The sequence below is a fragment of the Calidris pugnax genome, unplaced genomic scaffold, assembly GCF_001431845.1.
Source record: "Calidris pugnax isolate Ruff unplaced genomic scaffold, ASM143184v1 scaffold141, whole genome shotgun sequence".
Classification (NCBI taxonomy): Eukaryota; Metazoa; Chordata; class Aves; order Charadriiformes; family Scolopacidae; genus Calidris; species Calidris pugnax.
In genome coordinates, this window is record NW_015090902.1 from 4,346,593 (window position 1) to 4,360,865 (window position 14,273).

General features: G+C 40.0%; 1 protein-coding gene across 4 annotated transcripts in view; it reads right to left on the bottom strand.

The window, feature by feature from the left end:
* The window catches only part of DLGAP2 (discs, large (Drosophila) homolog-associated protein 2), a 409,096-nt gene that overhangs the window by 363,255 nt on the left and 31,568 nt on the right, over positions 1-14,273 (bottom strand). Inside the window, exon 1 of one of the 4 annotated variants that reach the window (XM_014948951.1) lies at positions 3,881-3,931. The exons of 2 other annotated variants lie outside the window; for them this stretch is intronic. The gene's annotated coding sequence lies outside the window, so the exon portion shown is untranslated. Of the gene's footprint in view, positions 1-3,880; positions 3,932-14,273 lie in introns of those variants that run through there. One more of the 4 variants, XM_014948952.1, reaches the window with a different exon arrangement.

Genomic DNA, 14,273 nt, shown 5'->3' on the forward strand with positions numbered 1-14,273 from the left:
GGGCTTATTCAAATAGGCAACCAGTTATATCAATATTATTCTTCCTGTTCACTGTTTTTCAGCCTTGCGGGGTATGTATCACCAAATATGCACTTTTTATAAATCAATGTATTTAGATTCAGACAAGCTGTGTATCTGAGCAACAGCACAGCAAGGAGAGACTGTTGTCTATGCATTAAATTTTCTTAGATTACTCATTTATTATACAATAGTGTTCTAAATTTTACCCATCACTTTCTTCTGGTGTTAGCGAGGAAGAAAATTTTGACTCAAGTTTACCTTTTCCATAATGATGCATTCTGCAAGTTAGGTATAAGCAGTTAACGTGAATCAATTTAAGATTAAGACTGCTAAGGTGATTACTGTAAGCAAGACATATTTGGGGAAAAAAAAAGAAAAAAATGAATGCTTCTTTTCATATAAAATTTAATCACAACTGGTTACTCATTTCCTAACCTATACTTTTTCTGTATTTCTCTCATTTAATATATATTTTTGCAGTAAGAATACAAAGCTAGATAAACAAGCAGAGGCAACACATTTTACAGTTCTAAGTTTGGGTGGTTTTTTTTAACAAGCATATATTTCATGAAGCATTGTTCTTTTTACAGGATTCACTGCTTAGAACAAAACTAGCAAACTACACAGTCATTTCTTTCCTGACTTCTATCTACTTTAGGAATTCATACCCAGTTTTCTGCTATTCACAACAAAATTAGTTGCAGTGATGAGTCATATTTTCATGGTAGCAAAGAATGTGAGATGTATGTCTATTTATGTAGCAAATGTAGAATAGCACATTCAAAGTTTTTTAATGTCTGCTCTAACAGAAGTACAAGAGCATGGATGAACAGCAAGCTCAATGGTGACAAAGAAAGAGCCCAGTGGACTCTCACATCTGTTTGCAAATACATCGCCATATTACTCAATGGCACTGAATCTATATAAAACACCTACGGTAAGAGCTGGGTATCAATCAAATGAAACTGCCAGAGCTGACCTCCAAGCAACTCTACTGATTTGCAATCACTTATGCTCAAAGGCATTCCCACCTTGCAAGCTCAGCTTCATCCCTTGGCTTCAGACCCAGAACCAACCAGTCCTCGAGCAAGTCCTGCCTCTTTGCAGTGTCCGGCACCGATTTGAATCAATGACTCAAAAACCAGGGAGCTAGGTGGCCACACAAGGGGCACCATCAGTGTACCCCTGAAGCACACCCCACAGTCCCAGTTGTTACTTTTGGGTGGTCAAAAACTGATGAAGATAAAGGTGAGAGATGGACAACAGACTTCCATTATTTCAATAAGTTTTTTGGAGGCAGTCTTTTTATGAAAACCTGAATTAAACTAATTGGATAAAAAAGAATAACAGCTTAGGTCAAGGTACAGTGCTCAGAAAGGTGAATAAAGTACAGAGGACAAGACAGCATGCTCAGAAAGATGTAGAAGATGGTCTATTATGGTATATAGCTAAGGGAGTGATATAGGGTAGAAATCATTTACAAAAATTTAACATAGTCTTCTGTATGTGTCGGGAACACACCACACACAAAATCCTACCCTTTCTGTGATATTTGGAATGGTTTATCCCTTTCTCCCTCAAAAATGATACAATATATGAACAGGAACTGGACCACAGAAGTATCCACAAGTCCAATCCCAAAACTTCAAACGTCAAAATCGGAACAAGACTGAGACTATTTCAGTCATTGTAGATCAATGTTCCTGGTCTAAATTAGTCAGCTGCCTGTTATGCAAGATCATCCTCCCTGCTAGTCATTCTCACAGGGTATTTACAGAACACTACATGGGAATGGTGAGAATCTGAGTGAAGGTACTACCAGGAGGAGGCTACTTAAAAAAGATCATGCCGCATGCATTTCCAGGCAGACATTTAAGTAGACATTTCTGTAAAGTATTTTCTTTTTCACATTCCATCATATATACGCACACATACGTATATACACACATGCACACATCGTGTTTGCATGTTGTTGCAGGTAATGTGGGAAGGAAGGAATACATAAATATGTTAAAAAAAAAATATTTCTAGGGCATTAAATATTTTTATTACTTCTGGATAGCACAGGCTTATTTGAAAATAGCTTTCAAAATGCAGCATTTGGAGAAAAGTATTTCACAAATCAAACTGGTTCTCTCAAAGCTTATTTTGCCATGATAACAGTTACTGGTGTAGGAGGAAGAGGGAAAAGACAAATCAGGGAAATTTGATTTTATGTCATCTCAGTGGATTCAGGTCTTTCCTCTTCCGGATGTTTGATTCAGGGTCCTGAACAAGTTGTAAACCATTGCATTAAAAAGATCACAACAAAATACACACAAGCAATTTTAACACATCTGTTGCTCTTCTATTCTTTTCTATCCTGCACTGTCATTTCCTTACCCTCAGTGGCTTAGGGTTGAGATAAAGTTTCATCTGTATGGTATAATTCCTGGCTGCTTAACTCTTGCTAAAAACTCCTTTTTGTAAAAAAAACATAACAAGTGAAGTGAACATAAGGTGGACTAGGTCAAAAAATTCTCAGAATTGCCTTTTGCTGCTTGCATCATATGACAGTATTGCTCTGTGTGCAGAGGTATCTCAATTCCTCTTCTATCAATACACTCATAAAGAAGTCAGGGAAGAGAAGATGAGTAATATCCCATCATTATTTTTACAGTATGTTTTATTTATTTCTTAAGAAGTATAGTACATGAATTAGAAGAAGCTTGATTCATTTTATTTACACAGAATACAATCTGATCTGCACTGATTTAGGGTCCATCTTATTTGCTAAGGCACGGGATAGGGAACGGGGATTCTCGAATCAAGCCAAGAGTTAGGCTACTTTTGTTTGATAAATAGCAGCATTTTTCAATAGCACTTGACCAAAAATGCAGGAGTTTCAGCAAAGCCCGCCAAACTCCAAATGGACTGTCTGATGATTTGGCACAACCTGAGATAATGCTGAAAGCAAGTATGGCCAAATTAGTACTTGCATTCAGTTAAAATGAAATGGACTGTAATATAAATAGATCAAAATTGGGCCCGGATCCTGCAATTCACTATGCAGGCAGACTGTCAAGTGCAGAATCAGCACTTTGGTGAGCAGAAATCTAATGAGGGAAAGCTCTAAAAAAAAAAAAAAAAAGAATTGCTAGAAGAAAAAGTACTGAAATCCTGCACATAACTAGAAATACTTGCTAAATACCGCAGACATTAATAGACGACTTAAAAGTAATTACTTCCAGCCTGTAAATTATTCTCTTAATGTAGAGAAAAGAATTTCATGCAACAATGTGTCAAGCTGGTTTTGAAAAAGCTCTAGAATAAACCTGACGATCTATGTTTACCCAGAGCAAGGCAAGTGTTTTAATAAGTATTAACCAGTCCAAGAAGCAGTGCACTTCCTCAGCACAACGCAAGTGACAGAGATTTTAGAAGAAGACTAAAGATGAGAGAGAAGGAGCGAAAGGTTAAACATACAAAGAACGAAAGGAGTCTTTAAATGCTAGGCTTTTTTTTTGTGAATCGCAGCCTACAATGCAGTTCCTCTGCTTCATGTTTGCTCTGAATTAAAAAAAAAAAAGCAGCAGTTTGGTATTCCTAAAGAAGCAATTTTATAGAGAAATCTATTTATGTTAACACGATAGGTTGCATCATGTTATAATGTTATATAAATAAAACCTTATACTGTGAAACAAGGATCTGCTAGGAAAGTCAGAAATTCGATTGAAAGAGATGCTGTGAAAAATCTGCAAACCTGAACACCAAGAAGAAAAATGAAACAAAGAAAACAGAACAGGTTTTTAGACACTTTACAGAGAAAAATATGTACAAATAATAAAGAAACAACAACATCAACAACAAAAAGCCTTACCATGATGTTTGCACAACTGTGTGTCTGTAGCCCATGCTATAAATGTGGATACCTTCTATTCCCATCATCTCAGCCCCTCTAGTGGCCAGTACCTGAAGATCTTGCCTTCAGGAGGGACAAGATCTATCAGTATGTACCATTTGCTGCTGCTCCTGTATCTTGTCAGAGATTTTTTTCTTAATTGTGTAATTTTTTCTGGAGATATAACTTGTCACCTTTTATTAGCATTTTTGTCAGTGCTGCTGCTACGTGCATACATTTAATTGCTAAGCAACAAAGAGTAAGCTCTGCACAGCACATTCAATTACTGCATTCCCGGTGCCATGCATTGTTACTAGCACACTTACATAATATGAAATACAAAAAAAAAAGAAGGTAAAAATATTTATTTCTGTTTCCATAGCATCTAGAAGCCACAATCTGGAATCAGGCTCCATCATGCTAGCCACCAGGCAGAGAGCTAACAATTAAAGATGAGCACAAGTGAACTGATGTGAAGAGCAGAAAAGTTAAAAGTAGAGCTGAATTTAAGCATTTGCACAGATGAACAGGCTAAATCCAAGGCTCGGAGGTGACTATCCACCTGCAGTCAGACAGTAGTGATTTTCAGATATTAGGGAACTGTCTCCATGGCTAAAATTCCTGAAATACTTGAGGCATTTGTAACCGTGGTACCCTTAAGATGCAAAGCAATAATACATTGCAAAAGCTTATCAGTTTGGAAGAAGAGATACACGTGCACTGTATCGACAAATAATCTCTCTTCCCTTTTCTCTTTAAGGTGTAGAAAAACCAGAACAGACAGTATTTTCTCACAAAAATTAGACTTTACTGTCTACTTTTCCTACCCAAACGTACATTTGTACCTGTAATTGAAGAGCGCTGCCTCCGAAATATGAGCTTGGCATGAACACGGATTATTTGAATTTATCATAAAAGAGACTGCAATTCTATCCTTCATTTATTGAAGAACATATATATTTATCAGAGTTCTCTTTACTCCTGAAATGTAAAAGGACAGTCATCCATACTTGCTCTTGGTATTCTTACTAGCCATTATACCCATCATAGTCAGCACTGCATTTCTAAATAGTCTTCTCTGCAATATTCATCAGGAAGAGAAGATTGGAAAATGATGCCTTTATCGTGTAGGTGTACAAACTTGCACCACCACATACAACTATTTTTATTTCTGCAGTTAGATGGGAATTTAGGTATTGGACCTGACACTCACCGTGTCCTTTTGACATCTCCCAAGTAGCCCAAAGGGGACACACAGCTGGCTACAAAGAGCCAGTTGGGAAGACCTGGTAGAATCCCCCCCAACTTTATTTTAGCATATTATATACCAAGAATTATAGAAGATATACTTTAATCATAGAAACACAGAATTGTGTATGTTGGAAAAGACCTTTAAGATAATTGAGTCCAACTATAAACCTAACACTGCCATGTCCCTCAGCACCACATCTACACCTCTTTTATATAACCTCCAGAGATGATGATTCCACCACTTCCCCTTACATGGGCAGCCTGTTCCAATGTTGACAACCCTTTTGGTCAAGAAATTCTTCCTAATATCCAATCCAAACCTCCCCTGGAACAACTTGAGGCTGTTTCCTCTTGTCTTGTCACCTGCTACTTGGGAGAAGAGACTGGCCTCCACCTCTTCTACACGCTCCTTTCAGGTAGTTGTAGGGAGCAATAAGGTCTCCCCTCAGCCTCCTTTTCTCCAGGCCAAACAACCCCAGCTCCCTCAGCTGCTCCACAAAACTTGTGCTCTGAACCCTTCACCAGCTTCATTGCCCTTCTCTGGACTCACTCCAGCACCTCAATGTCTTTCTTGTAGTGAGGGGCCCAAAACCGGAAACAGTACTCAAGGTGGGGCCTCACCAGTGCCGAGTACAGAGGGATGATCTCTTCCCTAGTCCTGGTGGCCACACTATTTCTATACAAGCCAGGAAGACTTCTTGGCCACCTGGGCACACTGCTAGCTCATATTCAGATGGATGTTGATCAACACCCCCAGGTCCTTTTCTGCTGAGCAGCTCTGCAGGCACTCTTCCCCAGCCTGTAGCGCTGCATGGGGCTGTTGTGACCCAAGTGCAGGACCTGGCACTTGGCCTTCTTGAACCTCACACCACTGGCCTCGCCTGTTGATCCAGTCTTTCCAGATCCCTCTATAGAGCCTTCCTATCCTCAAGCAGATCAACACTCCCACTCAACTTGGTGTCATCTGCAAACTGATTGAGGGTGCACTCTGTCCCCTCATCCAGGCTGTTGATAAAGATATTAAGAAGAACCGGCCCCAATACTGAGCCTTTGGGCACACGACCTGTGACTGGCCACCAACTGGCCACGCAAGCCATGGGCAGCCAGTTTCTCCAGGAGAGTGCTGTGGGAAACAGTGTCAAAGGCTTTACTGAAGTCTAGGCAGACAAGGCCCACAGACAGGTTGTGTGGTATTTAAGACAGGTATCTGGTCTATTAGTCCCAAGGATCAGGAGGAGTGCTAGGAAAACAGGCAGCTGCTATTACATCATGGACAGTCATGTACACAGTCCTGCCAAACCGCATCAATGCTTCCTCTGGATTCCAACATTTTTACATACAAAGAAACTTAACTTCTCTAATAGCTAATGAGTCCTGTCTCATTTGGAGGGACTGAGACACGGGCTATGGCTGTGTTCTGGGCATACTGTCCTTTGCACTCCCATGGGAAGACCAAACAGTATTTTTTTAAATGAACCCCAGCAGGAGCCCACAAAGAGCATTATCAAATTCCTAAACTAATTACTTAAAGTAGTGCTTAATCATACAAAGTGCTTCTGTATTAAGCTACTCAAAACATTAACTACTTAACCCCTAAAATATCTTTGTGAATATATTATTTTTATTGTTATTTCATAAGAAGGGAGCTGGATGCTTGGAGAGGCTAAGCTTATCAGTTTGGAAGAAGAGATACACGTGCACTGTATCGACAAATAATCTCTCTTCCCTTTTCTCTTTAAGGTGTAGAAAAACCAGAACAGACAGTATTTTCTCACAAAAATTAGACTTTACTGTCTACTTTTCCTACCCAAACGTACATTTGTACCTGTAATTGAAGAGCGCTGCCTCCGAAATATGAGCTTGGCATGAACACGGATTATTTGAATTTATCATAAAAGAGACTGCAATTCTATCCTTCATTTATTGAAGAACATATATATTTATCAGAGTTCTCTTTACTCCTGAAATGTAAAAGGACAGTCATCCATACTTGCTCTTGGTATTCTTACTAGCCATTATACCCATCATAGTCAGCACTGCATTTCTAAATAGTCTTCTCTGCAATATTCATCAGGAAGAGAAGATTGGAAAATGATGCCTTTATCGTGTAGGTGTACAAACTTGCACCACCACATACAACTATTTTTATTTCTGCAGTTAGATGGGAATTTAGGTATTGGACCTGACACTCACCGTGTCCTTTTGACATCTCCCAAGTAGCCCAAAGGGGACACACAGCTGGCTACAAAGAGCCAGTTGGGAAGACCTGGTAGAATCCCCCCCAACTTTATTTTAGCATATTATATACCAAGAATTATAGAAGATATACTTTAATCATAGAAACACAGAATTGTGTATGTTGGAAAAGACCTTTAAGATAATTGAGTCCAACTATAAACCTAACACTGCCATGTCCCTCAGCACCACATCTACACCTCTTTTATATAACCTCCAGAGATGATGATTCCACCACTTCCCCTTACATGGGCAGCCTGTTCCAATGTTGACAACCCTTTTGGTCAAGAAATTCTTCCTAATATCCAATCCAAACCTCCCCTGGAACAACTTGAGGCTGTTTCCTCTTGTCTTGTCACCTGCTACTTGGGAGAAGAGACTGGCCTCCACCTCTTCTACACGCTCCTTTCAGGTAGTTGTAGGGAGCAATAAGGTCTCCCCTCAGCCTCCTTTTCTCCAGGCCAAACAACCCCAGCTCCCTCAGCTGCTCCACAAAACTTGTGCTCTGAACCCTTCACCAGCTTCATTGCCCTTCTCTGGACTCACTCCAGCACCTCAATGTCTTTCTTGTAGTGAGGGGCCCAAAACCGGAAACAGTACTCAAGGTGGGGCCTCACCAGTGCCGAGTACAGAGGGATGATCTCTTCCCTAGTCCTGGTGGCCACACTATTTCTATACAAGCCAGGAAGACTTCTTGGCCACCTGGGCACACTGCTAGCTCATATTCAGATGGATGTTGTCACCTGCTACTTGGGAGAAGAGACTGGCCTCCACCTCTTCTACACGCTCCTTTCAGGTAGTTGTAGGGAGCAATAAGGTCTCCCCTCAGCCTCCTTTTCTCCAGGCCAAACAACCCCAGCTCCCTCAGCTGCTCCACAAAACTTGTGCTCTGAACCCTTCACCAGCTTCATTGCCCTTCTCTGGACTCACTCCAGCACCTCAATGTCTTTCTTGTAGTGAGGGGCCCAAAACCGGAAACAGTACTCAAGGTGGGGCCTCACCAGTGCCGAGTACAGAGGGATGATCTCTTCCCTAGTCCTGGTGGCCACACTATTTCTATACAAGCCAGGAAGACTTCTTGGCCACCTGGGCACACTGCTAGCTCATATTCAGATGGATGTTGATCAACACCCCCAGGTCCTTTTCTGCTGAGCAGCTCTGCAGGCACTCTTCCCCAGCCTGTAGCGCTGCATGGGGCTGTTGTGACCCAAGTGCAGGACCTGGCACTTGGCCTTCTTGAACCTCACACCACTGGCCTCGCCTGTTGATCCAGTCTTTCCAGATCCCTCTATAGAGCCTTCCTATCCTCAAGCAGATCAACACTCCCACTCAACTTGGTGTCATCTGCAAACTGATTGAGGGTGCACTCTGTCCCCTCATCCAGGCTGTTGATAAAGATATTAAGAAGAACCGGCCCCAATACTGAGCCTTTGGGCACACGACCTGTGACTGGCCACCAACTGGCCACGCAAGCCATGGGCAGCCAGTTTCTCCAGGAGAGTGCTGTGGGAAACAGTGTCAAAGGCTTTACTGAAGTCTAGGCAGACAAGGCCCACAGACAGGTTGTGTGGTATTTAAGACAGGTATCTGGTCTATTAGTCCCAAGGATCAGGAGGAGTGCTAGGAAAACAGGCAGCTGCTATTACATCATGGACAGTCATGTACACAGTCCTGCCAAACCGCATCAATGCTTCCTCTGGATTCCAACATTTTTACATACAAAGAAACTTAACTTCTCTAATAGCTAATGAGTCCTGTCTCATTTGGAGGGACTGAGACACGGGCTATGGCTGTGTTCTGGGCATACTGTCCTTTGCACTCCCATGGGAAGACCAAACAGTATTTTTTTAAATGAACCCCAGCAGGAGCCCACAAAGAGCATTATCAAATTCCTAAACTAATTACTTAAAGTAGTGCTTAATCATACAAAGTGCTTCTGTATTAAGCTACTCAAAACATTAACTACTTAACCCCTAAAATATCTTTGTGAATATATTATTTTTATTGTTATTTCATAAGAAGGGAGCTGGATGCTTGGAGAGGCCATGTATTTCCAAGAACTATGGAGTCAAATGCCATAGCCTCTTGATCCAAAACAGATGCCAGGGAACCAGCTGCCAATTGGGAGCCCCTGTTCCTGCCTCCTGGGTAACTTTGTATCAATTCAGTACAGAACTGAGATAGAGATTTGTGAGATAAACACTGAAGAAAATGACAGACTTTCCAGCTACTAGAAGGAGCTCTGTAATTTTCTTATGATCCAGAGCCCTACAGCTCCTTAGGCTAACTGTTCCACAAAAGGTAGCACAGAAAACAAGTCTCGCGTCACTGGCTTTTAAGATAGAAACCTTTAAAACCCAGTGAATGAGGTAAATTAGTGGCATATTACATTATACTTTGCGTGCTGATAACAATAAGAACTTAATCTTTTCCCTACCATTTAACTTCCTAGCATTCAAAACTACTAAATGAATAGGTATGCTTCTACATTTGATAACAAGTAGCTCATTTCTGAATTTTCACATTGAACATTAATGGTTTCTCCTGCTTAGCACGAGACAGCAGGATTACCTTGTTTGATGGGATTTTCCCTAACATCGGTCTAAACACCAAACCTGTCTGGGCCGAGCATAGCCTTCTTGAATTTGGTGATACAGGCAACCTCATAAAAGTTTCAGGGTTCATCAGTTAGTGACAACGCTAGTGTGACTGTGAAACATTCAGTGCATAACAGTCTCTGAATCTGAGTTGCAGTGACAACACGTGCAATACAGCCAACAGGGAGGGAAAAGAATGGTTACCTATGACCATTTCGATCACACATTTTACAGCACAGAGTTCTGGTAACCACTTTGTTATTCCCACACTTTTATAATTGCCCTTTCATCCAAAGATGACATGTAGTCATACTCTGTTTGGCTTTGAGGAGTTCAAGAGGTACACATACAGGTTAAGTGTATGTAAGTATGCAGGTCCTTAGTAACAAGCTTGCCCTTAATAACACGCTTTAACTTTCGGTCAATCCTGAATTGGTCAGATAGTTGGACTAGATGATCATTGTAGGTCCCTTCCAACTGAAATAGTCTTCTATTCTATTCTAAGCATTGTTCATAGCAGCCACAGAGCCCCGGGGCAGGCAGGGTGGTGCCCCGGTCCAGGTGGGGATCTGCAGCAGCAATCAATGCAAGAGCCCTGGGCTAAGGGGATTCAGGAAGGCAACTTGTTTTCCCCTATAGAGCCCCATTACAGAGCACACCTACTTAAAATAATAATGAAAGGGAAACTAAACCTGCACTTTCCAGGCTCTTCCTGCTCTTCTATCAAAAAGAGCACTGACAGCAGCAGTGGCCTTCGCTCCTTCATCCCACATCATGAGGGTTAATGGGGCCACCCTTCTAAATGAGGTGGCAAGACAAGCCTTACTGGGCTCAGAAAATGATATTTTTTTTAAAGAATCAAACTGAATAGATTTCTCTCTTAGAATAGATTTCAATGGCATTTTTCAGGGACTAGATTCATCTTACAGAGACCACCAGCAATAAGATAATTTCCGGCCAGTACTAAGCTAAACATATGTATATTTCTAACTCAAAACAACTTCAAAGATGCATCACAGAAAACTGAGTCCAAGCCAAATTAGAATTGTGGATTAAAAAGACACTTTCAAAAGGTGTGTGTGTAAAAGGCTCAAAGATATTTCTCAGTTCAGGAAAAAAACCTCATATTTTGGTTGTTTTTTTTCCTTTGCAGACAGACCATTCAAAGGAAGCCAAAACCACACATTCGCCAAGATCAAGCATATGGAGCGCCCAACGAGGTTCTTTCCCAGTTGCAGTGCTTTAGGCACACTTAACATCAACAGCTTCCACATTTTTTCCTGAACTATTATTTTCTAACAATAATATCTCTTTTTCTATATCCACCATTTTTGTGAGGTATGTCTTTAAACCAAGCTGTTAACATATGTAACTGCCGTGCCCTTTTTGTCACACCAGTGTGGGGAGAGAATGTTATCCTTTATCCAGGCTGAAAGTACTCACAGGCCAGATGACAACCGAGTAAAGAGCTGAACAGTAGCTGTGAATTTTATTGTTGTAATATTATTAATTTAAGCCTTCTATAAAACTATTTGTTAGGGATGGGCATGAGGGAGAGGAACATTATAGGAGTTTCTGTAATTTAGTACCTCAGAGCAATGAACAGTAGAACACACATCTTCAAGCACTTGTCTCCAAATCAATGCTTCTTGCTTGTAAGGTAGAGGCAGGGGATGTTTTATTGGCAATATTTCAGAAATGGCTAGATGCAGCTCAAATGACAAAACTTTTAGAATTTGTACATTGCTTAAGCTTTGAACCTGCTAGAATCTGGTAGAATTTACACGTTACAGAAAAAGGGATCACAAGCTCCTGAAATAGTGAGGTGTAGTCAATCTCTATTATCTTCTAAATTTTGCTGTCATACAGTAAATGAAAAATCCTTCCCAAACCCAAACATTTCAGTCAGTGGAAAGTGGGTCATGGGGGATGGGAGGACATCCTACACAATCAGCATCAACCGTATGGGGGTAAGGGGCACCAGTAAAATTCTAGGAATAACTCAAATCTTAAAGTCTCTCTGCATAGAGGCAATAAATATTTGAGGAAATCTTATCATTCTGTAGAAAGCACTTTGTGACATATGTCAGTGAAAGTGGTCTTTGTCTGCTGGCTCCATTTGCTTATGACCACAAAAACAAAAAATCAGAAATATACATTTTCAGTGGCCTTTATTAAGACATACATATTTGCATATCCAGGACAAAACTGAAAGGTTGTCATCTGCATTTCCCAGAGGAAAAAGAAAGGAAGAGGCAGGAATTAAGACTGTTTTGACCATAGAACTCTACTCTCCGTAGCTGTTGCCATCTACCAGCTCTTATGCCCATGCCACTAACTTCATGATATTTGGTAAGTTTGCTTATGTCTTGATTTAGTCCAAATCAGTTCTGCAGTAGATAAAAGACAGAAGACCTTTTGGATAAAAACACCAATGAGAAACTTTCAGATATTGAAGATCAGACTGATTTTCTTCAGAAAGAATACACACTAGGCTGAAGAAAGCCTTCACTCATTTTCTAAAATAATTAAGGTATTGGATGAGGTGCGCTTTGCCTCCTTGACTACAATAAATGTGGGAACAGCTTTTTATGGTATGTTCTATGTGAAGAAGAAAACTGTGATATTCTACCGGAACGCTAAGAAAGTGTATTTGAAGTAACATCGTACTATGTACAATATAAAATTAAGTACAGCAGAATTATGCAGTATTCTGTCCCTCAACAGCACTGATAAACACCAAGTGTTTTCACAAATGGAATAATAGCATCCATTATGTTGTCTCAGAATACATATGCTTCATAATTAACATTATTAGAAGAGGAAAACTCTGTTCTGTAAAAGCAGTGCAGTTATAACTGACATTCATAATACCTACCATGCAGTCCATTAACCTCAGCAATTTTAAGTAGCGTCATAGTCATCCATGGCATTTCAGATTTCTCACGGCTTCCAATCTGTGGGCAGCTTCACAAGCTTTTTGCAAAGTTTCTCATGACTAGGACATCTGTAAAATTCCCTCCAGACCTTTCTTCAATTCATCTCTTGTTATGCACTCAGTAATTCACATCTCTGAATAGAGACTAGATGATCTGAAAGGTCCCTTCCAACCTAGGCAATTCTAATTCTATGAATAAGGATAAATGTACATCCTTAAAATCATGCTCTAGTGAACACAATATCTTTTGGAAAAAGCTTATTGATAAGTTTAAGTGCTGTAAGATATTAAAAGCATATTGTTCCTTAATCTTACCTTTTTTCCCATTTCAGTTTGAGTTTTTGATGAGCAGCATTCCCAGCTGAGTCTCAGTGAGGAGTCAAAACAATCGGATATTGATCTTCTGGCTTTTACCAACTAATCCATCGTTTAACATAGGTGTCTTCAAAGGTTTTAGCAACTTCATTATTTAGGTGAAAAAAAGGTATATATTTTATAGTCATATGAAACAGTACAACACTGACTGATGTGTTGCTTAGAGACAACAGCTCAAAGCAGGATCCTAAAATATTCAAGAAATTACAGTATTGTGTGAGTATCGGTGGCTAGTATTTTCATGTTCTGGTTTCATATTTTGAAAAAGTGATTTTCAATCCAGAAGACAGTGCAGGTAACCCACTTCTCTTTAGGTAAATAGCCACTGAAAAATCTCTCTTTTGGTTTTTAACGTCCACTTAGTTGCTTTTGAGTTTGGCCTCTCTCCTGAGGTTCGTTTTGCTGAAATTTTTGTTATTCAGTAACTGTCAAAGAAAGAGTATTAAATACTGCTTCAATGTCAAATTTTCTTCCTGGATGTGTACTTGGGAAGTACATAAAGGTAGAACTGGGATGCTAAATTTTGGCATGATGTTTTTTGTTGATTTCCTTAATTCACAGAGGTAAGAAATTGGTGCATCTTTGCTAATTCTGATTTCACGAAACTAGTATTCTTTTCCTGCAAGGAACCGATTCAGATTTCATCAACAAAATTGAAGCAGAACTGCTATGACAGTAACACCACATCTGAGCTGGTTTAGGATTTTGAGTCTAAGAGTCAGACTGCACATTTCTGGGTTTTTAAGGACTACATGTGCTTGTATGCTCAGGAACAGGGAGAGAAAAAAAATAAATCTGAATTATGATCTAAACACAAGAATGGAAAGATGGTTGCTTTGGATGATGGTTGTACTATGCAATTAAATTTTCTAAACTAAAAACTAAGTTTACAATGGCTTATTTCTATCAGGGTAGTTATAATTTACCAACTCCTAGCAAACACAGAAAACAGTCAGGGCTCAGCATACATCATTAC